The following is a 21,642-nucleotide window of genomic DNA, read 5'->3' on the forward strand; positions in this document are numbered from 1 at the left end:
CTTCTATGTTGTCCAATTTGTTGGCATATAATTTTTCAAAATACTCTTTTACAATTGTTTATATTTCTGTGGTATCAGTTGTTATTTGTCCTCTTTCATTTGTGATTTTGTTTGAGTCCTTTCTCTCTTATGAGTCTGGCCAGAGGTTTATCAATTGTGTTGATCTTTTCAAAGAACCATCTCCTGGTGTCATTGTTCTGTTGGCTTTTTGATGTCTGTTTCATCTATTTCTGCTATAATCTTTCATCCATCTTAATGGTTTGGGGTTCCCAGCTGCTTTAGGTGTAAGATTAGGTTGTTTATTTGAGATTTTTCTGGCCTCTTGCGGTAGGCCTGTATTGCTATAAACTTCCCTCTTACAACAGCTTTTGCTTCATCCCGAAGATTTTGGACCATTGTATTTTCATTTTCTTTTGTCTCCATGTATGTATTTATTTCCTCTTTGATTTCTTGGTTGACCCATTCATTGTTTAGTAACATGTTATTTAACCTTCGTATATTTGTATTCTTTCCAGATTTTTTTTTTTTTTTTTTGTGGTTGATTCTAGTTTTGCAGCATTGTGGTCAGAAAAGATGCATGGCATGACTTCAGTCTTTTTGAATCCGTTGAGACTTGTTTTGTGGCCTATTACTTGATCTGTTCTGGACAATATTCCCTGTGTACTTGAAAAGAGTATTTATTTGCTGTTTTAGGATGTAATGTTCTGAATATATTTTTTAGATCCATCTGGCCAGTATGTCATTCAAAGCCACTGTTTCCTTTTTGATTTTCTGTTTGGACAATTTATCCATTGATGTAAGAGGGATGTTAAAATCTCCTATTATTATTGTATTACTATTATTTCCTTCATGTTTCATAATAGGTGTTTTATATATTTGGATGCTCGCTCCCATGTTGGGTGCATAAATATTTACAATTATTATGACTTCTTGTTGGTTGTTGTCTTTATTATATAGTGCCTCTTCTTACAATCTTTGTTTTTAAACTCTATTTTGTCCAATATACATATTGCTATCCTGGCTTTCTCTTAACTTCCATTTGCATGATAAAGGCTTTTCTATCCCCTCACTTTCAATTTGCAGGTGTCTTTAAGTAAAAAATGAATCTCTTACAGACAACATATAGATGGATCTTGCTTTTTATTCTATATTGCCACCCTATGTCTTTTAATTGGAGTGTTTAGTCATTTTCATTCAGAGAAAATTATTGATAGGTATGTACATTTTGTCATGATGTTACTTGTTTTATGATCGTTTTTTATAGTGCATCTCTTGCTTTTTTCTTCTCTTATTCTCTTTTCTCATGGTTTATTGTCTTTCTTTAGTGATATACTTGGATTACTTTCTCTTTATTTTTTACATATTTATTACTGTTTTTTGATTTGTGGTTACCTTTAGGTTTATATGTAACATCTTTTGTATATAGCAGTGTATGTTAAGTTGATGATTGCTTACATTTGAATCCATTCAAAGCTAAATTTTTACTCCTCTCCCCCCATGTTTTAGGTATATGGTGTCATACTTTTACATTCTTTTATTTTATGAATCCCTTGACTTATTTTTATAGATATACTTAATTTTACTGCTTTTGTGCTTCCTGCTTTTCATAGTCCTGATTATGGTCTTTCCTTTCCACTCAAGGAAATCTCCTTTAACATTTTTTTTTTCTTTCAGTGCTTTGAATATCATGCCACTCCCTTCTGCAAAGTTTGTGCTGAAAAATCAGCTGATAGCCTTTTGGGGGTTTCCCTTATATATAACTATTTTCCTTTCTCTTGCTGCTCTAAAATTTTTTTCTTTATCACTAGATTTTGCCCTTTTAATTACTATGTATCTTGATGTGGACCTTCTTAGATTGATTTTGTTTGGGGCTTTCTGTGTCTCCTGGATCTGGATTTCTGTTTCCTTCTCCAGATTTGGGAAATTTTCAGCTATTATTTCTTCAAATAAATTTTCTGCCCCTTTTGTGTCTCTTTTCCTTCTGGGATCTCTGTAATGTGACTATTATTATGCTTAATGATGTTGCTGAGTTCCCTTAATCTATTCTCATTTGTTACTACTATTTTTCTCTCTCCTGTTCGGCTTGATTGCTTTCCATTACTCTGTCCTCCAGGTCACTCATCTGTTCTGCTTCCTCTACTCTAATATTCTGTACATCTAGTGTATTTTTAATTTCAGTTACTGAGTTCTTTATCTTCAAATTATTCTTTTTTATGTTTTCTGTCTCTTTGTTGAGGGTCTCACTGAGATCCTCCATCTTTTCTCAAGTGCAGTATCTTTATGACCATTACTTTAAATTCTCTGTCAGGCATATTAACTATCTCCCTGTCCTCTTCTTTCGTTTGGGATGTATTCCTCTGTATCCTTCTTTTGTCTAACTCCCTGTGTATGTTTCTCTGTTAGGAAATCATTGAAGTCTCCTGCTCTTGAAAGTAGGGACCCTATAATGAAGAGGTCCTGTAGTGCCCTGCAGTGCAGTGTTCCTTGTTCCCAGAACCTGGCACTTCCAGAGTGTGTCCTATATGTGTATTGCCTGACCCTACTGTTGTGGCTGAGCTGCATTTGCCTTCAGTCCAGTCATCTGCAGTGGCTCTTTGCTTGTTGTGGGCAGGGTTTGGTCCCTCTGATGTTTGGAGAGCTGTGGAAGGCATGTCCATAGGAGAGTGTAGGGATAGGACGTATCGTGTTAGCAAGGTGTGTTCTGCTCCGCTGTGGGAGGACAGGACCTGTAGTTGCTTTGGAGAACTGCTGAGGGCTGGTTAGAAGGGTGGTTTGCAGAAGAGTGTGGGGGTGGGGCATACTGTTAGCATGCGCGGTAGAGAGTGTTTGTACTGTGCTTTTGCAGGTATCCCTATATCCGGACAGTGGTGGGAGAGGAAATGATACCCACCAGCTCTTTTGGTTTTAGAGAAATTTCCTAAGGATCTCTGCCCTTCCACCACATATTCTGAGATTAATAAATAAATCTTCTTCTGGTATACCCCAGGCAGTTTTCAAACTGCTGCTTCTATGCTGTATGTCAACAGGGCTGTTTGTTATGCTTTCTCTTTAAGTGTGGGAACTCAGTTTCCTGTAGCCCTCCAGCTCTCCCAGAGCAGAGCCCACTGATTTTTAGAATTCCAGGTGTTAAGCTCCACTGATTGTAAAACTTGTGAAGTTAAGCCCCACTGGTTTTCAAAGCCAGATGTTATCAGGATTAGTCTTCCTAGTATGGGTCCCCTGTGCCTGGCGTGCCTGGTGTATGGTCTGCTCCTCTCCCTTCACTGTGCCTGTGATATCTCTTCTCCCTCAGATAGTCTCAGAGGTCAGTTTGATTTCTGACTGCTTCTCTGCCCTTCCTACCCTTTTGGGTGTGTCCTTTTTTTTTTTTTTTTTACATTTAGCTGTGGAGAGTCTGTTCTGTCAGTGTTCGGGTCTTTTCTGGGTTATTTACACTGATGTGGGTATTATCTACATGTGTCAGTGGGATGAGGTGAACTTAGGATCCTCCTGCTCCACCATCTTTCCTTGGAAGAGACTATCTTTTGGACCTCAAAGACTTTGCATTTTACACAGTCCCTTTGCCTTCACCCTTGTCTGTCCATTAATTAAGATTTATTTCTTTTGCAGAACTTTCTTTCACCGTCCAGGTCAGTGTTAGGTGCTCTTTCTGTATCTATTCATCCTCTGTGCTGTCCTTTGTTTATTAAACACTGAATAACATAGACACAGAGTCTAATGATTTTTTAATACAGGATGAGATACAAAAAAAGTGACACTTAAAATCAAATGTTAGATTAATATTATATATATTACGTATATTATTATTACATCACACAGCCACCTTAAAATCAGTTGAGAGATAAATGTAGTCAGATATGTGGAGATCAAAATATTTTTTGTTTTGCTTTTAAAGATAAGGTTAGAAAATACAACTTGGTATCTTAGCTAAGTAGTCTTATTTTATATTAGTGAATTAAGTTTCCTATGCAGTCATGAAGAATACTGGCAGACCTATACAACTGTGGCATAGAACACCAAAAAGAATACTCTCAGCAAGCAGGCAGGAAATCTGATCCCAAAAGAAGGGCAGGAGGTGAGACTGTTAGGCATAGTTCCTTCTGCCAAGCTTTCCAATCAGAGAGACTTTTCTTATATGGAAAGTAAGTGAAGTAATGCAGACAGGCCAGGGATGTCAGTCTCGATTCACTATTGGTTAAAATAGAAAATAGTATTTAAAAATTTTAATTTTGATAGAGGCTTTTAAGGGCATAAGTAATACATTGAATATATGAAGCTCATTTTTAGTTATTTCACATTCTACTTTTAACTGTGTTTTGAATCTCTATGAAGGCAGGAGCCTTTTTACTTCCAGACAACCGTGTTTGACTCAAGGAGACAACACTTGTAAGAGTCATTACTGTCTGATGACTGGAACTGCTTGAAATGCTGTGAGGTTTTGTTTCTATTCCATCCTTCAAAGAACACTTACGGCTGCAAAAAAATGGGCAAACGTCTTTGCTGTTTTAGGAAAGGAGCCAAATTATAAATGCTTTTAAAAAGAGTTATGGACTAAATGGCTTAACTTAAGAGTGCGTGATATTGAAAGCAGTGAGCATTTAAAATTAGGAGACCTGGGGTGATGTCCTAACTGTGTGATTATTTACCTGTGTGGCTTAATTTCCATTTCTGATACATTGTGGTTTCTGTAATAGATGGCATCTAATATCCCTGCCAGCACTGGTGTTCCATGATTAGGGCAGAAGGCATTTGCATCTGTTATTTAGATCACAATTCTAAAAATCAGCTTGTTAATAAAACCTCTGGGAGCTTAGTTAAACATTGGTTCCCAGTCTCCATCCCTAAAGAGGGTGATTCATTACATCAGGGATGAGGCCCTGGAATCTGTATTTAAAAATATCTTGAGAAATGAACTAGGTCATATGATGTAGATCTAATTCAAACCACAATGACATGAGTAAAGACTGGAGTAGTGGATTAATTTTGTGATTCAGAGAGCCTTAAAGTTATTTTTTTTTAATTCTAAAGGTAGAAAATCTGAGTAATTAAAAAACTCAGAGTATGCAATATACAAATGAAAAATATATTAAAATCATTCATAACCCCACTATCTAGAGCAAAAACTGTATTAACATTTTTTATTTACTTTCAACATTTTTTTTATAAATTGTGTATGCGTGTATATATACATGCATATATATATATATACATTCATATTCTAAATATACAAATTATTTATCCATCAGATTAGGTTTGTGTCACATTCCATTTTGCTGTTTATTTTGATATTTTTTAAAAGATTTTATTTGAGAGAGAGAGAATGAGAGATAGAGAGCACGAGAGGGAGGAAGGTCAAAGGGAGAAGCAGACTCCCCGCTGAGCAGGGAGCCCGATGTGGGACTCGATCCCGGGACTCCAGGATCATGACCTGAGCCGAAGGCAGTCGCTTAACTAACTGAGCCACCCAGGCGCCCTATTTTGATATTTATTTTACTTAAATTAAAATATTATGAGTATTTCTTATGTCATTAAAAATTGTTTGAAAGTGATTTTGGACTTCTAGCCTCTAGAACTGTGAGAGAATAAATGTCTTTTGTTTGATGCCAAAAAACAAACAAAAAAAGAAAATACAATTTTGTCATTTGATTTCATTTTTGTGTATGAAAAGCATAATTAACTGCTATTTTTATCATCTACTTCTAATTTTTCACAATAGCAAATAGAAAGACTGAGATAAATATCCTTGTATATAAATGCTAGTTCCCAACTTTTTAAAAATCCTCAGTGTAGAACCCTAAATACGGAATTATCAGATCAGAGGGCTATAGCAAATTGAAATGATCATGTGAAATGTTGTCAAAGATTGAATGAAGATTAACATTGACATGAGGATTAGAAAGAAGTGAATTAATTACCCCAAGGTTGTTCAGGCAGCGACATAAATTTTATTAATTGAGCTTTGGATTTGTTCTGTCACAAACAAGATTACATTGCAATAGATGTATAAAGAAGGTATAACTAGACAAGAAGAAAGAAACTGTGTATATAATAATATCAGGCATCCAGGTGCCTTTTGCCTTTATGTGTGTGTATGTATAGTGAATAAGTGAATAACTGACATCATATTTCTTAGAGCAAATGTTGATAGCCTATCAGTTTTATGGTATAAAAATGAATTCATTGAGTCCTAATGAGAACTCTTAAAACTATTTTCTAAATTGTGTTTTTTATTTTTATTTTTTAAATATTTTATTTATTTATTTGATAGAGAGAGACACACTGAGAGAAAGAACACAAGCAAGGGAGGAGTGGCAGAGGGAGAAGCAGGCTTCCTGCTGAGCAGGGAGCCCGATGCGGGGCTCAATCCCAGGGCCCTGGGATCATGATCTGAGCTGAAGGCTGATGCTTAATGACTGAGCCACCCAGGCGCCCCTATATTGTGTTTTTTAAAGGAAATATTTGTCAGCACTGTCAAAATATGGTTTAAAGTATCCCCAAATGCATTTATATACCAAATGCATTTGCCTCACAGTTAACTGGTTATCTTGAATTACTTGCCACTACAGAGAACTGAACTAAAACAGTTCAAAGAAAATGACTGAAAGAGAGGCTCAACCTCTTGATCCAAAAGAATAAATTTCAATCCCAACTCTGTTATACATTCATGAAATGTTAACTGACTACCTTAGTTCGCTGAGTTTTAAAGCTTCTTATACTAGAACAGCTACATAAAACTTAAGGAAAATAGTAACTTTGATGTTTCAAAGAAGTAAAAGGCACCCACACAGTATGTATGGATTGCTTAAAGCTAGCACTTAATAAGTCAGATAACAAAATGTTATCATATATATTCATTTAATTACTACAATGGTTAATATATTACTTTAACAAGAATAATTGAGCAGTTGAAATTTTGGAATGTAGATGCTCACAATTCTTATTAAGAGCTAATACATGCATATTCTAATATCCGTTATTAAAGTTCTGTTCAGAAAATTAGGAAATGATGCTTCATTATAATGGGTGTTTTTAAATCACCTAATCATTCATTCAGTTACTTATCATTAAAACATATTTACTGAGTGTTTATTATGAGATGGTGCTGAGTTTTGTGTCTGGATTGCAATAGTGCTTCAAACAGACCTGCTTCCTTACTCTTGAGGAGCTGTTATTCTGGTGAGCATAGATGTAGAGAGCAAGACAATGAGAAGGTCACCAAAGGAGCAAGATTTCAAATGGTGATATGTACTATGAAGCTAACAAAACAAGGTGATGTGAACAGGAGTGAAAGGTAGGTGCAGGTGCTTCTTGTTGGGATGTCAAGAAAGGTGCATCTGACAAGGTGGCATATGTACTGACAATTAAGTGACAGCAAGAAGTAGGCTTGGGGATGTCGTCTTCTAGGCAGAACTAAAGGCCAGAGGAAAGGCCCTAACACCTTTAATCTTGTATGAGAGACAAGATCAAAGGTAATATGTCTATAAATAGTGACAGAGGACAGCAGAGAGATCTACAGTGTGAATTTGGATTTTCCTCTAAGAGCAAAATGGTAAGCTATGGGAGGTCATTGGTGTGTTGTGTTGTTGAGATGGTGGTGGTTATTTTACACTAATTTATTAATCTTCATTCCTCTCTAACTTCCATCCTTATTTTTCTCACTGTAGGTGTCCCCACTGATTTTTCTGGCTATGACTTTTTTTTTTTTTAAGATTTTATTTGACAGAGAGAGAAAGAGCAGAAGCAGAGGGAATGGGAGAGGGTGAGGGTGAGGGAGAAGAAGTCTCCCCACTGAGCAGGAAGCCTGATGCAGGGCTCGATCCCAGGACTCTGGGATCATGACCTGAGCTGAAGGGAGTGGCTTAACCAACTGAGGCACCCAGGCGCCCCGTGGCTATGACTTAAAAAAAAAAAAAAAAAACTATCCTGGGAAGGTATGAGTTCTGTAAATGTCTAGTCTAGATTGTTTTTGTTAAAGAAATAAAATTATTCAGATATGTGAAAAAACCATAAAAATAGCTTAAGAATTGCAGAAGTTAATCTGTGTAAGGGACTGAAAAGAGAAGCCACAAAGTAAGAGAAAATATTTGCAAATTATGTTTCTGAGAAAGTATTTGTATCTAGAATATGGGAAGAATTTTCAAGGCTAAACAGAAAACAAATAATCCAATTTTAAAAATTGGTGAAAGATTTGAATAGACACTTAAGATGTGAGATGAAAAATAAGCATATGAAAAATACTCAATATCATGAATAATTACACAAGCACAAATTAACACCAAATTGAGATGCTATTACATACTTATAAGAATGTCCAAATGAAAAATTAAACTCACCATGCCAAATACTAGTGAGCTTTTGGAACACTCAGACATTGCAGACGGGAAGGTCAAATGGCACATTCACTTTGAAAATGGTTTGACAGTTCCTTATAAATTTAAACATACATACACCTACTATATCCCACTCCTAGAAATATTCCCAAGAGAAATGGAAACTTATGTCCATACAACAACTTCTGTGCAAATGTTTCCAGCAGCTTTATTCATAATCACCACAAATTGGGAACAAATCCAGATGTCCTTCATCCAGTGATGAGACTGTCGGTGCCTTCACCCAAAGATACCAGGAACATATTTGCAGTTGAACAAGTTGGCTTTATTATTCATTGAATTTAGGAGAATACTTACCTCCAGGGAACTGTGAGGTATCTGAGTAAAAGGATGTTAGAATGAACTTACATGATATGGCCTTTGGTTGGGTGATTCTGGGGAGAGTCTAAGAAAGGGGAGGTTCACTCTAGGTGTAGTAGGAAAGAGGGGTGATTTTATGATTGGGAATCTCAATAAATCTTGTCTTATAGAAAGGGGTGGAAAGAATAAATTTAAGTTGAAATTGGTAGAGAAGTAGTAGTTATTCACTTAGTGAGTGAGGGGATGTTTTGTATTTTGTGGTTTGCACAGTAACTGCCTGAAGTGGTTATTTGTAAGATCGTTTCTGCCAACAGGAGAACAGTATAGCTTAGCTGTAAATACCGGATCAATTTGTATTAAAATGGAGGTGCATTAAAAGAGCTAAAAGACTAATCTTAAAGAGCTCTCAATTGCCAAAGCTAGAACAACTTGAACAACAAAATAAATATAGTCATGGATTGTAAACCAAATAGAATAAGTATACATGAGTCCATATAAATAACTGAATAAGTGAGGGAGGAATAAAAAAATATTCCCTGAGGAAAATTCTAATTAATAAATATATAAGGAATGAGAAAAGTATAAAATCATCATTGGAATTGCAATAGGCAAAATCCATGGAGGGAAGCTAAAAGAACAGGTAAAGGTTGAAGACAAAACAGGATATATGCATAGTCTTAGATTTTCTACCCTGAAATACTTAGTAATTATGAAGGGAAAAATAGTACATTTCAAGGGGCAAATCCTGCAATTCACCACCTTAGATAAATTATCAAAGTCAGTACCTCCAATTATACATATCAACATCATGTACCTCTTGATAAGGTACTCTCAAAAGCATCACCTCTGTGCTATTCTTCCAAATAATGCAAAATTTCATGAGAAATCATGAGAAAACATTAGACAGACCCAAATTGAGGGCTATTCAGTAAGGCAATAGCCCAGTGTTCTTCAAAGTTAATAAGGACACGGAAGTCTGAAGGGACTATTGCAAACTGGAGGAGATTAAGGAGACATGACAAGCAAATGCAGTGTGGGATCTTGGAATAGAAAAAGACGTAGTGGGAAAAGAGGCAAAATCTGAATATATTCTGCACTTTGGTTAAAAGTAGTGTACCAAGGGCTAATTTCTTAGTTTTGGTGATTGTACTGTAGTTTTGCACCCCTTCTATCTATCTAGAACACACAAAGAGAGCCAGGTTGATAAGAAGTGGACATAAGTGGATTCAGAGGCAAAGAGAAGAGGTCTTCAATAGGTAGGATGAATAGCGAAGGGAAGCTAACATTTCCTTTTTGTTTGTTTTGTTTTGTTTTTTGTTTTTTTGTTTTTTTCTATCTAAACCACTTTATTTTTTCCTTTTCTTTTTTTAATTTAAATTCCATTAGTTAACATATATTATTGGTTTCAGAGGTAGAGGTCAGTGATTCATCAGTCTTACATAATACCCAGTATCATTACATCACTTGCCCTCGTTAATGTCCATCACCTAGTTACCCCATCTCCTCAAACCCCTCCCCTCCAGTAACCCTCAGTTTGTTTCCTATGACTAAGAGTCTCCTATGGTTTGTCTCCTTCTCTAATTTCATCTTGTTTTATGTTTTTCTCCCTTCCCCTATGATCCTCTGTTTTGTTTCTTAAATTCCACATATCAGTGAGATCAAATGATAATTGTCTTTCTCTGATCGACTTATTTCACTTAGCATAAGACCCTCTAGTTCCATCCACCTTGTTGCTAATTGCAACATTTCATTTTTTGATGAATAAGTAGTATTCCATTGTGTATATATACCACCTCTTTATCCATTCAACTGTCAGTGGACATCTGGGTTCTTTCCATAGTATGGCTATTGTGGACATTGCTGTTATAAACATTGGGATATAGGCGCCCCTTCAGATCAATACATTTGTATCTTTGAGGTAAATACCCAGTAGTGCAATTGCTGGGTCATAGGGTTGCTCTATTTTCAACTTCTTGAGGAACATCCATATTGTTTTCCAGAGTGGCTGCACTAGCTTGCATTCCCACTAACAGTGCACAAGGGTTCCACTTTCTCTGCATCCGCACTGACATTTGTCCTTTCTTGATTTGTTAATTTTAGCCATGCTAACTGATGTGAGGTGGTATCCCATTGAGGTTTTGATTTGTATTTCCCTGATGCCGAGTGATGTTGAGGATTTTTTCATGTGTCTGTTGGCCATTTGTATGTCTTCTTTGGAGAAGTGTTTGTTCATGTCTTCTGCCCATTTCTTGACCAGAATTTTTTGGTCTTTAGGTGTTGAGTTTGATAAGTTCTTTATAGATTTTGGATACTAGCCCTTTATCTGATATGTCATTTGCAAATATCATCTCCCATTCTGTTGGGTGTCTTTTGGTTTTGTTGACTGTTTCCTTTGCTGTGCAAAAGCTTTTAATCTTGATGAAATCACAATATTTCATTTTTGCCTTTGTTTCCATTGCATTTGGAGATGTGTCTAGGAAGAAGTTGCTGTGGCTGAGGTCACAGAGGTTGCTGCCTGTGTTCTCCTCTAGGATTTTGATGGAGTCCTGTCTCACATTTAGGTCTTTCATCCATTTTGAGTCTATTTTTGTGTGTGGTGTAAGGAAATGGTCCAGTTTCATTCTTCTGCATGTGGCCATCCAATTTTCCCAACATCATTTGTTGAAGAGACTGTCTTTTTTCCACTGGATATTTTTTCCTGCTCTGTCGAAGACTAGTTGACCATAGAGTTGAGGGTCCATTTCTGGGTTCTCTATTCTGTTCCATTGATTTATGTGTCTGTTTTTGTGCCAGTACCATATGTCTTGACGATTACAACTTTATAATACAGCTTGAAGTCCAAAATGTGATGCCACCAGCTTTGCTTTTCTTTCTCAACATTCCTTTGGCTATTCGGGGACTTTTCTGGTTCCATACAAATTTTAGGATGATTTGTTCCAGCTCTGTGAAAAAAGTTGATGGTATTTTGATAGGGATTGCACTGAATGTATAGATTGCTCTAGGGATCATAGACATTTTAACAATATTTGTTCTTCCAATCCATGAGCATGAAAGTTTTTCCATTCCTTTATGTCTTCCTCAATTTCTTTCATGAGTGTTCTATAGTTTTCTCAGTACAGATCCTTTGCCTCTTTGGTTAGGTTTATTCCTAGATATCTTATGGTTTTGGGTGCAGTTGTAAGTGGAATTGATTCCTTAATTTCTCTTTCGTCTGTCTCATTGTTAGTGTAATATAATGCAACTGATTTCTGTGCATTGATTTTATATCCTGCCACTTTGCTGAATTCCTGTATGAGTTCTAGAAATTTTGTGGTTAGTCTTTTGGGTTTTCCACGTAGAATATCATGTTATCTGTAGAGAGTGAGAGTTTAACATCTTCTTTACCAATTCGGATGCCTTTTATTTCTTTTTCTTGTCTGATTGCTGAGGCTAGGACTTGCAGTAGTATGTTGAACAGCAGTGGTTATAGTGGACAGCCCAGTCGTGTTCCTGACCTTAGGGGAAAAGGTGTCAGTTTTTCCCTTGAGAATGATATTCATTGTGTGCTCTTCATATATGGCTTTTATGATACTGAGGTATGTTCCCTATATCCCTACATTGTGAAGAGTTTTAATCAAGAAAAGATGCTATACTTTGTCAAATGCTTTTTCTGTATCTATTGAGAGGATCATATGGCTCCTGTCCTTTCTTTTATTAATGTAGTGTATCACATTGATTGATATGTGGATGTTGAACCACCCTTGCAGCCCAGGAATAAATCCCACTTGGTCATGGTGAATAATCCTTTTAATGTACTGTTAGATCCTATTGGCTAGTATTTTGGTGAGAATTTTTGCATCCATGTTCATCAGGGATATTGTTCTGTAATTCTCCTTTTTGGTGGGGTCTTGTCTGGTTTTAGGATCAAGGTAATGCTGGCTTCATGGAGTTTGGAAGTTTTCTTTCGATTTCTGTTTTTTGAAACAGCTTCAGTAGAATAGGTAGTATTTTTTAAATGTTTGGTAGAATTCCCCTGGGAAGCCATCCAGCCCTGGGCTCTTGTATTTTGGGAGGCTTTGGATTACTGCTTCAATTTCCTTGCTGGTTATGGGTCTGTTCAGATTTTCTATATCTTCCTGTTTCAGTTTTGGTAGTTTGTACATCTCTAGGAATGCATCCATTTCTTCCAGTTTGCCTAATTTGTTGACATATAGTTGCTTATATGTTCTTTTAATTGTTTGTATTTTTGCACTGTTGGTTGTGATCTCTCCTTTTCATTCTTGATTTTATTTATTTGGGTCCTTTCTCTTTTCTTTTTGATAAGTCCTGCTGCTCCCTCTCCCACTCCCCCTGCTTGTGTTCCCTCTCTCTCTCTCTCTGTCAAATAAATAAATAAAATCTTTAAAAAAATAAATAGAATAAGTGAATAATTTTAAAATCTTATTGCTAATAACTTCTGTTATGAAAATATTCAATGCACTAAATTTCTGTGGACTCTGTAATGTTTAAAACCTGGCTCTTGATAGTTTTTCATTCTTTGTGCTCTCCTGGTCTATAATTCCCTGGTTTGGGAAGATTAAGAGGACTGGCAAAATAACAAGGAAATCTGTCTTTTCTCTTACCCATAACATTATACTGGGGCCTTAACGCTGTTAATCTGCTCAAACTTCATTAGTGACCCATTGAAGGGACATTAATTCTCTTTTCTTTTTGCCAGGTGGTGGAGGCATGTTTGCTCAGATACAGTATATTCCTTATGCAAGAATTTTATTCTAAATAAAGATGAGAACTTGCAAGGAGGAAAATAATAAGTAAAGTAAGCAAGAAATCAAGGAATTTTGAAAAGCATTTTGGGAAGACTAAACTAAGCACATTTCCTGCAGTGCAAATTAATTTCATTCGGCTCCAAATGACTCTTTATTTCTCTGTCTCTCAAACTCTCTCCTTAAAAAAAAAAAAAAAGATTTATTTACTTATTTTAGGGAGAGACACAGAGAGAGAGCAAGAGCACAGGTGGGAGGAGAAGAGGAAGAGGGAATTTAAGCAGATTCTGCACTGGCTGTGCAGCTGAGGCAGGGCTCGATCTCACAACCCTGCACTGCCATTACAACCCGCGCAGAAACCAAGCGGGATGCTTAGCCAACTGCAGCACAGGCGCTCCTCAAACTCTCTCCTTTAAGTATGCTCTCTCTCTCTCTCTCTCCCTCCCTCCCCCTGCCTCCCTCCCTCCCTCTCTCTCTCTAATATAGCAAACTAAACCAAGTTCTTCTCCTCCTTCCCTTACCATATAAATTGGCTATTTTATAATAACTAAGAAAATATCTGACAACATAGGCAAAGCATGCCAAGTTGCAAAATGGGACATTGTGCTTTGCCAAGTCAACAAAAATTTATGAATATATTACAGTGTTGGCAATACTGGGATAAAAATAATGATGAACAAAAATAGGTAGCCTTCAAGAATTTTATAATCTAGTTCAGTTAGAGGAGGTGGTATCTGAAGATGGTTTACTGGGTAATCTAGATATCTAGAAGATATTTTGGTTGACACATACAGGAAAACAAATTTTTTAAAAGTTTATCATGTTTTATTTATTTAGTGGAGAGTTTATAATTTACTTGCTTATTAACAAACCTATACTAAATCAATGAGAAGCAGTTAGTATGACAGATTTTGCTCCCATAACAACATGGTTTGGTTGAACGGTCAGATGGTTCAAAGTAGGACACTGTAAGATTTGGTGATGAATTTCCATAGTCTAAACTCTTCTGTATTATGAATATATGCATAAATATATATACACAGTATATATACATATATATTTGTATTTATGTGTACATACATATATATCGTATTTATATATATTTTTGTGTACACACAAATATATATATATACATATATAAAGTCTTCTGGCATTTATTTTCTTCCAAATTTATAGTGGTTTATAGGAAAAGAAGGGGGGGAATGAATGAAATGAACTAAGTCATGTTCATTGCTCTCAATACATATTACTGTTATTAAATAGTAATTATTCTTCCCTACTCCAAATATACTATCTACTTAAATCACTGTCCCAAATCCCAATTAAACTGATAATTCCCTATCCGAGCAAAAGAACATAGCTCATCCATATTTCAAGAGACTGAAGAAATAAAAGAGTAGTGTGATCTCTTATCAGATTTAGAAGTCTTGGCAGATACAGGCAATAATAATAGCTCACATTATTTTTATAATGTATCTAAGAATTGTTAAATCCTGTATATTGACATTCTCATTTAATCTTCCCCACAAACCAATGAGTGGATACTCATCCCATTTTATTAAGAAAACTGAATTTTGAGATCTTTTAAGGTACCTTGTTTAAGGTCACTTACAGCACTGTGTGGACTTGAAAATAGACAGTGTGGCAAATTGTACCTTAAAATGGCCAAAGTGATGTTTCTGGTAACACATAATCTTCGAAAATCCTTGCTACTCCTCATCCAGAAGTAGAATCCATGCCAGTCTCCACCCCTGCTGGGAACCTTGGTGGGCTTACATTGCTCTGTCCAACAGAGTGAGACTGACAAAAATCATGTTTTGTAACACCTGAGGCTGGTTGATACAAACGGTGCAGCTTCCATCATCTTTCTTTGTGTCACCCTGGGGACCTAGCCACCATGGTGGGGATTCAGGCCACATGGAGGGAATGTATGTAAGTATTCTGGCTGAAAGTCACAGCTAAGGGTTTAGCTGACGGCTAGCATCAACCTCAAGAGTAAGCAGGCTTAGGTAGAGTCCTGTCCTTCGATTTTTCCATAGGAAGCCCCTAATATCATGGAGCAAAGATGAGCATCCCCAATATACTGTGTCTGATTTCCTGACTTAAAGAATCCATGAGCATAATAAATGGTTAGTTTTGGAGTAATTTGTTATGCAGCCCTAGTAAATGGAATAGACAATCTAATTTAAGATGATATTTTAAAATATGGGAAAATCCTGTCTCTGTCAAGGAAAATTTGGCATAAGCTATGTTATATCTCCAATTTTTAAGGTTCAGACTATGTCCTGAAGCATAAAAATTATATACATAATTCTAGGCTACAGAACTTGCACCATTTGGGAGTACTTCCTTCTCCCATCTTTACCATGGACTTCTAATTCCTTCAGGATCAGGAAGGGGAGAAGGGATCAAAGGAAACCAGACCCAAGGAAAAACCATTTAACATAGCTGAATCCTTTTGGCATTATTTTTCGTCAGTCAATCTGACTGGGAATATTTCCAAACACTGGCTCTTTTTCCTTGAAAGTGTTAATGGATTTCTTAGAGGCCCCCAGCCTCCCCCAAAGTGGAATCCTTTGCATTATTCAGTCATCTGACTCAGGTGGTGCAGTCTCTGATTTCTTATAATCCCTTGAACTTTCTCCTTGCCTGCTGACCACTGCTGACTCTTTCTGCTGGAGTCACCTCAACCACCACACATACTTCTTAGATAGGACTCTTACAGGTTAGAATTGGTTCAAGGGGAAATGCCACTTGAGTTATCTATGATGATCCATTTAAAATGTTAAAACATTTTTGTCTCATGTCTCTCAGAGTTCAGGATGCTCCAAATCTCTCTTTTTTTAATTGACAAATGAGCAGCATTGAGCAGTCCCAGTCTATGTGTGACCTTTCTCATATGAACAATCATAGTCAGAAATTGAGGTGCCTGTCTTCTTCTTATAGACAACTCCCTCTCTTCAAGTGGTTTACTTGAAGCTCCCTTTCTCTAAAGGGGTAGGAGGAGAATTCCCTCTTGTCATGAAAAACACAAACATATTCAGCCACAAGAGAGAAAGGGGTGTGTGCAGCACACTTTATATAGCAGATGGCTGAATTTACAGATAGTTCCTAATGAATCACGAGCTTTTTGTCTTTTAGGCTGAAGATGGAAAATGGGCTAATGAGGTTCTGGTTTTTGCTCCATCTTAGCAAGTGCTTTATTTGGAGCAGAAGTATGCTTTGAAATCTGTAGTTTTTGGTTTGGATTACCAGCCAAAATTATTAAGTGGGAAAAAATCCCATTTTTAACATATCAAGAATCTTACGGTACATGAATAAGCTAAGTATATCTTTCTATGTTTTGAACAGTGTTAAAATAGAATTTTGATGCCTTTTCTATTTCTTGTGTTCCTCCATACCCAGGGTTGTTGATCATGATGATTTGTCTTAGGAATATTTCAACCACCACAACCTGCAAAAGTATAAGTGGCAAGAGAGCATGAGCTTTCTCCTGGGTGTTTACAAATAAGTTACAGTAGTAACTGTCACTAAAAATAGAAAAGATAGTTTGGGGCCATATTACTGATGATATTTACTATAAAATTCTAAATATCTTTTGAAATTTTTATTTGAAAATAACTTCAAACTTAAAAAAAAAGTTACAAGTATAGTACAGAAACCTTCCTATCCACTTAGTAAGATGCTCTAACATTTTACTGATTTTGCTTTATTATTTTTGCTCTATCATTATCAATCTCTTATAATTTATCTCTCATCCCTCTATCTCTGTCTGTGGTAGGCAGGATTCTAAAGATGCCCTCCTTCTAGCCCCCAGATTCCTATTTCTTGGTCATTCAATCAAACGTTAATATAGCTGCTGCTATGAAGAGATTTTGCAGATGTAATTAAAGTCCTAAGTCATTTAACCTTAAGATACAGATGTTATCCTGGTAGGTCTTATATAATCATGTGACCCCTTTAAAAGTCAGAAGTCAGAGAGATAGAGAACAGGGGATTAGAAAGTTTCAAAGTGTGAGGATTCAACGTGTCATTGTGGATTTGAAGATGGGTTGTATCCAAAGAGTGTGAGTGGCTTTAAAGAGCTGAGAGTTTCCTAGCTGACAGCAGGGAGGAATGGCACTTCCTATAGTCCTACAACCAGAAGTGGCTTATAAGTATCTTATTTATAATACTCTTCTTTTTCTGAATCATTTGTAAATATTACATCCCCTGGATATGTCATTGGGTAGTTTTTAAGAATAAGATTACTCTCTTAGTTACCAACTTAAGCAAGTTTATCTTTGATGTAATAGTTTTATCAAATCTGTTATTTTTCAGTTTTTGACTTAATAATGTTCTTGGTAGCATTTTTTTTTATTCTAGTGAGTGTCCCTGCCATGTCCTAGTGCACTCCCCTACCACTTTTTTGAGAAGTTCTTTAGTTTCTGACATAATAATATGACCAGTCTCATCTTGTCTATACCGTGATTGGCTTGGCCTCAACTCTTCTCCCAAGAATACTTTGGAGCCTTAGATATTTCAACTTAAGGGATTATACTGAGATTTTGCTGTTAAGAGCATCCCATACTGTATTTGTATCCACATCTTACCTGTTTATTTAGTGTACTTGGGACTGTGATATTTATTTCTGAATTGAAGCAAGCTTGGTCACTGGTAATCAGTGAATGTATTGATGATGGTAGTAACAGCTGTCATTTATTGAATGTTTGCTTGTGCCAATCACTATGCTCAGGATTTGTGTACTTCATTCCATTGATCAAGCCCTGTTCTTGAGAATTACAATAATTTTATTAAAGCTCAACGTGGTCAAGTTACCAGCTCATGGTCACACAGGACAGAACCCCAGCCCAGTTCCCAACTCCAGACATCATGTTTTTAAATGCTACATACTGGGGTACTCTTTTTAGAAGTAATTCATCTTCCATAGGAATATGTGTGCATATACTATGTGTCCGTGTGGTAAATATAGATAGAAACGTGATAGATAGATGATAGATGGTAGATAAGATAGAGTGGCCTAGGAAGTATATGGATTTTAGACACTCATAGGAAACATGTAAGCTTTTACAAGGGTTACTTGTTTTTATAACCCGAGATCATTAGTAAATGTATCATAAAGGAAAACTATTACTCATTCAATTTTTATTTCATCATGTGTAGACACTACAGAAAATAAGAATTTGCTAATACTTATCCAGAGAAGGTATAGTAGTTCCAGTTCAAGTGAATGTATTTATATAGGATTTCTAGAACTGGGGATTAGTATCAGACACAAATGGATTGTTTTTTAAATGCATGTAGTCTTTGAATTTACTATTCTAAAACTCAATACATAGATTAATAGGGGGATTTATATTCACTGGTGCAAGGAAGAATGTCCAGAGTTTTTGAGGACAGTACTGCTGGAAGGCTGGTCATGGAATGCCATGATCTGTGAAGTGTTTGTCACTGGCTCACTTAAGTTTAGAAGGTGAGAGTAAACATTTGGAAACTGTTATTGATATTAACATTGTCATTATATATAAGCATGTGCTCATTTTTGTAGTACTTTGTTACATGTTTAAAGGTATCAGTCCACCATGGGTCAGAACTTAAACAACAACACACACAAAAGATCCTAGATTGCAGAGTTTGTAAAGTACTAATCTACAGAATAGAAAATTAAGTCCAAAGTAAAGGTCCACCTGAATTATCCAGACTGCAGAATATTTTAAAAATTATATATGTCTGTCTGTTACTTAAACCTTCTATTTGAATGTCTCATTTTCATTTTTTTCTCTAGATTCTTACTTCCTACCTGCCAAATCTCCTTGGCCTCTTCTCAACTCAGTTGTTGGACAAAAATCAATTTTTTATTTCAGTATTTTAAAAAGGTCCTTGTTACCCATGTTTCATAGCTTCCTCTGAATTTAATTCAAAGTCTACATCATAGTGTCAGGACATCAGAGAACTAGTTCTTGTCTAATTCACAAGCTGTTTTGCAGTTTAGAACTTAAGAAACACCAAGGACACAGAGTTCACTGAGAAAATTAACCAATGTCTTGTGAATAAAGTGTGTACCTAAAGCACCCAGCAATATCAAACTGAGTTAGGCTTGGCAGGATGAGGAAATCAATAGCATCTTGGCATGCTGAGATATGCTGACTGATTTGTGGCATCGTTCTAGACTCTAGACACCACTTACTGTATTTTTTATTGTTTTTTCTATAAAAGCATTACATGACCATCATACAAAAATTTAAAATTATAGAAAGCTATAATGATTAAAATGAGAATCACATGTATTCTTACCACCCAAGATAGCTGTTTGCGAGATTGTATCCAATCAAATGTATATAAGTATTTCTTCTTTGTCAATTTATGTTATTTATGTCCATACATTTTTCCCTGCTATTCACTTTATTTTTTTCCTTTTTTAAAATTGAAGTATAATTGACACACAATGTTACATTAGTTTTAGGTTACAACGTAATGATTTGACAGGTCTATACATTATGCTGTGCTCACAAGAGTAGCTACCATTTGTCACCACACAACACTCTTACAATGCATTGATGATATTCCTGGTGCTGTACCTTTCATCCCTGTGACTTATGTTTTCCACAACTAAAAGCGTGTTCCTCCCCTCACCTTCATCTGTTTTTGCCCATCCCCTGACTCCACTCTGGCAACCATCTGTTTGTTCTCTGTATTTATGCGTCTGTTTCTGCTTTTTGTTTATTCATTTGTTCCTTCATTTATTTTGTTTCTTAGATACCACATTTAAGTGAAACCAAGTGGCATTTATCTTTCTCTGTCTGACTTACTTCACTTAGTATAATACCCTCAACATCCATCCATGTTGTTGCAAGTGGCAAAATCTCATTCTTTCCTATGGCTGAGTAATAGTGTGTGTGTGTGTGTGTGTGTGTGTGTATACCAGGTCTTTATCCATTCATCTATTGATGAACATTTGATTTGTTTCTACGTCTTGGCTATTATAAATAATGCTGCAATAAACATGAATGCATATATCTTTTCAAATTAGTGTTTTCATTTCTTTGGGTAAATACCCAGTAGTGGAATTACTGGATCATATGGTATTCTTATTTTTAATATTTTGAAGAAACTCCATACTGTTTTGGTTACTATAATTTTGTAGCATATCTTGAAATCTGGGAAGGTGATACCTTCAGCTTTGTTGTTCTTTTCCAAGAGTCCTTTGGATATGTGGGGTCTTTTGTGGTTCCATACATATTTTAGTATTATTTGTTCTAGTTCTATGAAAAATGCTGTGGTATTTTGATAGGGATTGTGTTGAATCTGTAAATTGCTTTGGATAGAATGGACATTTTAACAATATTAATTCTCAAATTGAGCATGGTATGTTTTTCTATTTGTGTTGTCTTCAATTTTGTTCAACAAAATTTTATAGTTTTCACGAGTAAAGGTCTTTCACTTACATGGTTAAGTTTATTCCTAAGTATTTCATTCTTTTTGGTGCAGTTGTGAATGGAATTGTTTTTTTTTTTTAATTTAACTTTCTGCTACTTTGTCATTGGTGTATAAAACACAGCCAATTTGTGTATATTAATTTTGTTTGTGGCAACTTTACTGAATTCATTGATTACTTTTAATAGTTTTGTGGAATCTTGAGGCTTTTCTATGTATGTAAACATAGAAAGTATCATGTCATCTGCAAATAATGAAAGTTTAACTTCTTCCTTACCACTTTGGATGTCTTTTATTTCTTTTTCTTATTTGGTTGTTGTGGCTAGGACTTTGTTGAATAAAAGTAGTAAGAATGGACATCCTTTTCTTCTTCCTGATCTTAGAGGAAAAGCTCTCAGTTTTTCACTATTGAGTATGAAGTTAGCTGTGCGTTCTTCATATCTGGCCTTCATTATGTTGAGGTATGTTACCTGTTCTTTGGAATAGTTTGAGAAAAATAAGTATTAACTAAGGTATTATGTGTACATTAATTTTGGTAGCTATTTTTTTTACCTGCTACCAGATCGTCATTTTTTTCTTATGTAATCTAAAGGTTTTCAAAAACATAACTTTAAATATCTGACCAGTATTTCATAATATATTTAACAATTTCCTCATTGCTGAGCATTTACCTTTCTATTTATTAGAGGAAGCAACATTTTGCATATACATATTTGCCTGAATTTCTGATTATTACTTATAACTGATTTTTAAAACTATCATTTTATTGAATTACA

Source organism: Zalophus californianus, chromosome 15 (assembly GCF_009762305.2).
Source record: "Zalophus californianus isolate mZalCal1 chromosome 15, mZalCal1.pri.v2, whole genome shotgun sequence".
Lineage (NCBI taxonomy): Eukaryota > Metazoa > Chordata > Mammalia > Carnivora > Otariidae > Zalophus > Zalophus californianus.